At 35.2% G+C, this 4,707-nt stretch overlaps 1 pseudogene; it reads right to left on the bottom strand.

Moving 5' to 3' along the window:
• Positions 1 to 3,010: 3,010 nt before the first annotated feature.
• On the bottom strand, positions 3,011 to 3,953 carry LOC114499076 (annotated as a pseudogene).
• Between the last annotated feature and the right edge of the window lie 754 nt (positions 3,954 to 4,707).

Below are 4,707 nucleotides of genomic sequence, written 5' to 3'. Positions count from 1 at the left end.
GGAGTACCACAAGAATGTTAGGAAGTCCTTTCTTTTCTGTAAATATGCCATTGGTGTTTTGGTAAGGATTCCATTGAATCTTTAGATCATTTTGGCTAGTATGGACTCCCAAAGGAGTTGAAAACTTATGCAAACCCATGCAAACTAATATGACAATTTGGTATCTTAACATAATAGTAAAGAAAATTTAATAGAATTCTTATGTTTTATCAGAATAATAAAACATGTTAGTAGATATGAGCAGCTAGACATCAGAAGGATTTGAAAACAGAGTAGGAGAGCACACATTATTCTATGCACTCTAAAATGATATACTGATAAATGTCAATTATTTCTCAATGAACCTTGGGAAAAAGAGAACACAGAAATTAACTAGAAATGAAAAAAAAATGTATAAATCAGGCATACTTTATTAAAATAGAAGAGTGTGAGTGGCAACTGTTGAAAGCATGATTAAAGAAAAGACGAAAAAAGCAAGTGTGGAGAAAAACCAATTTGAAATGAAGAAAGAGTTTGAGAGAGACTGAGAGAAACTGAGAAAAATCACAAACTGTAATTTCCAAAATGTCCCCAAAACTTAGACCAATATAAAATTCTATAGCAAAAATTTGTTAACTTTCTCAATAATAGGACAATTAGTTACAAGATAAGACATTCAAAGGACATTTATGTATCAAGGGCTTATTGAGTTTACTAGAAAATATGCAACAAAATGAGGGTTTGTTTCTTTTAAGGAAGAAAATGTACATGTAGAAAAGTATTTTTATGTAGTGTATAGCTTGATGAATTTTCACCATATGACCATAATCCTATAATTTTCACAATCTGACTGTAATCCTTTAACGAAAACTAAGTGTAAGGAGTAAAATATTGATAGTACTCAGATGTCTCCCTACACATTTCTCTGATCATATCTCCTCTAAAAGCAAATATTCTAATGCAAAGATTAACTTATATAATACCAAGTTTTTTAAAGTTAGAGTTATTAAATATTAATATCAATTAATAAAACTCCACTAATTATAGGTGCAAGTTATATGAATGTTGTAAAACACATCGAATTGTATAATTAATATCAAATTAGAGAACATTTGCACCATTCTAAAAAGTCCATCATATCACTATGTAGTCAGTCTGGCAACCATGAGTGGGTTCTCCATATTTATATTTTCACCTTTTCCAGAATGTGATAACAGTGTAATCACAATGTCATCTTTTGAACTTGTATCCTTCCACTTAGCACAGGATATATGGGATTCATTTGTGTACCTGAATATACCAATAGTGTTATTGCTATTAAATTGCTGAGTGGTATCCCATTTTAAGGATGCAGCACAGTTAGTTACTTATTCTCTATTTGTTGGACATTTGAACTGCTTTCACTTTGGAAATATGATGAATACAGCCACTATAAAACTGGAACCCAGGTCATTGTGTTCATCTATGTTTTCATTTCTTTTGGATAAATGGCTGAATCAGATCTCAGGTTCATATGGTAGGTGTATGTTTCACATCCTAGGAAACTGTCAGATGGTTTGCTAAAGTGGCTGTCCCATTTGCATCCTACCAGCAGTGGATGAGAGTTCCAGTTTCTCGGCATCTTTAATAACACCTTTATATTGTCAGTTATTATTGTACTTTTAAACTTTACTCATTCTAACAGATATATTTGATCACAGTATTCAGTTGAAATTCTTTCCCTAACTTAAGATCTATTTAGCACTTTTCCATGGACATATTAACCATCTGTGTACATTTATTAAGAGTATGGCCATTTATTATGAGTTTTTTATATTTTGTTTTAGATGTTTTATATATTCTAGATACATGTTCTCTATTGGATAGATCTTTAGCACATATTTTGTGCAAGTCTGTGTTTTCTTCTTCACTCATAAAGATGGGCTAGGGCTCAGGTGTGGGAATAGCCCAATCTGCCAGCCAAAGTACTGACTCTCTGAATTGTGCTTCTCTTCTGTCACTTTTGAGTTTAAGCATAATTTTCATAAGTGTTAATGCATAGTCACTGTATTCGTGAAAAATTAAAGAATGATTTTTTATTCATGCTGTAGATGAAATAATAAAAGGGAGAAGAATACACCCTCACATATCAGCATAGTAATGACAGCATAAATTTAAACATATCTGTGACCTCTGAACTATGCATTGCTGCCAGGACATGACCTAAGGATGGGGCACAATACTTTGAACTGTGATCTAAGCCAGTGATTCCATGGAGAGTGGTATGGAAATATGTGAGATGTGATTTGTTATTGATTGGGTGGTATTTCCACAAGATAGCCAGGTAGAATTATAAAGTCACTCATAATTACAATGATTGGAACTCATATGATTTAGGTAATATGAGAATAAAGTCATATTATAGTTCAAGGTAAATATTAAGTGCATGAGTGTGTGTGTAAATATATGCACTATATACCAATATTCATATGTTGATATATGACCTTAGAATGTGATTATATTTGGTGATAGGGTCTTTGTAGAAGTATTAAATTAAAATGAAATCTTTAGATTGGTCCTTAATCCAATATGACTGGTTTCCTTATAAGAAGAGTAGATAAGACACAGAAAAGGTCAGAGAAATGATGTGAAGAGGGAGGAAAAAGACAACCATCTACTAGTGAAGAAAAAAGGCCAGATAAAGCTGCCCTAGATTTACTTTGTTTTAAGGTTCTTAGATTCCAGAATAGTGAAAAATAAATTTCTGTTGTTTAGGCCACCAGTGTGTGGTGCTTTGCTATGACAGCCTGACAAATTACTACAATCAGTATCAGTGTGTGTGTGGTGTGTGTGTGTGTGTATGCCTGAGAATGATTTAAAAGGCAAATGAATCGTTTTTTTAGCCTGTGTGGAAACAGCAGAGGTGGAGGTATGACTATGATCGTTATACAAAAAGGTCTAAGAAGAAGAGAAAAGCACTAATAAATAGAACAAATTCTCATTTTGATATCAAGACAATGTACATTAGTTTTAATTTGATTCAATTTAATAGTTAGTTTGAAAATGTATTGATACACCCATTTTTCCCAAACACTCTTTTCATTGCCTCCTTCACATCTTTGTTCCTCAAACTGTAGATGATGGGATTCAGCATAGGAATCACAATGGTGTAAAATATCGACACTATCATGTCATGATCCAAAGCATAGCTGGAACTTGGTCTCACATACATGAAGAGAATGGTTCCATGAAAAACTGACACTCCAGTTAGGTGAGAGCCACATGTAGAGAACACTTTTCTCCTCCCTCAGCAGAACGCATCCTCAGAATGGCCAACAGAATGAAGCCATAGGAGATCAGGACAATCAGGACAGTGACCACCTCAATGGAGCCCACCAAGTAGAAGAGCAGAAGCTGGTTTGTGTGAGTGTCAGAACAGGCAATAGCAAGGAGAGGAGGGATATCACAAAAGACATGTCTGATTTCATTGGAGGCACAGAAGGGTAGCCTAAATGTGGCCACTGTGTGCACAACAGCATGCAAAATGACACTGACATAGGAAGCAATGATGAGTGGCACATAGACTCTGGGTGACATCTAATGTATACAGGAGAGGGTGTTAGATTGCCACAATAGCGTCATATGCCATTGCAGCCAAGAGGAAGCATTCTGTGGTCCCCAAAAGGTAGTAGCAAGAACATCTGTGTTGCACATCCAAGGAGTGAAATACTTTATTCCTTTGACAGAAAAATCTACTAACATATTTGGAGTAATTACGGAAGAATAGCAGGCATCCACTGATGATAACCACTCAGAAAATAGTACATGGGGTTTGTGGAGCCTGAGATCCCCAATAACCCAATACAATCAGCCCTAAATTCCCCATCAGAGTAAACAGGTAAATTGCCAAAAAAGAAAGAAGAAGATAGTTTGCAGTTCTAGATTGTCTGTGAAGCCCTCAGTACAAACGTAGTAACTTCAGTGGCATTCTTCATGTTGAAAACCTCACAAAACAAATGTAAAGATATTTGTACAATTAAAACTCATTTCCTACCAAAAGAATAAACAGAACTTGACTGAATGGCACAAGGGAACATGAGCTATGTTCTCACATTTATGTTTTTGCAATGTAAAAATTGCCACTTACACATAAGAAGACATTGACAAGACAGTGGGTCAAGTGTCCATGCCACTCACTGCAAAATTAAATGGAAAAGATGGGTGTCCACTCAGTTTGTGAACCCATGTCATTTCCAAAACCATCAGGTCAACCAGTTAGTTTCCAACTTCTTTTTTAAGCTGTTGTCATATTAAGTCACATTAAAACACAGGGTGATGGTTTAAAAATAAATTTCCCTTACCGCATATGACCTCAACATTAACTGGAACCTAATCAATGAAGCAAACAAACAAGTAAAATAAAACCAAAGACACTGAAATATAGAACAGGCTGACAATGACCAGAGCAGAGAGGGGAGGAATTTCAGGGGAAAAGGGGAAGGGTTTACAGGAACAAGTATAAAGGACACACGGACAAAAACTAAGGGGGGTTGGTAATGGGAGGGAGGCAGGGAGCACTGTCGGATCAGCTGGGATGGGAGTAGAAGGCAGAAAATGGTACTTGAACAATTACAATAAAATAAAATTTAAAAAATAAAATAAATTCATTTTGACAATGACACATATGAGGTAGCATATCAGTGTCCAGAGCATTGGAATAGAGTGTCAGAATACTAGACTTTTCAGTAA

The sequence above is a fragment of the Phyllostomus discolor genome, chromosome 6 (genome assembly GCF_004126475.2).
Source record: "Phyllostomus discolor isolate MPI-MPIP mPhyDis1 chromosome 6, mPhyDis1.pri.v3, whole genome shotgun sequence".
Lineage (NCBI taxonomy): Eukaryota > Metazoa > Chordata > Mammalia > Chiroptera > Phyllostomidae > Phyllostomus > Phyllostomus discolor.
This window is presented reverse-complemented; position numbering and strand designations above follow the sequence as displayed.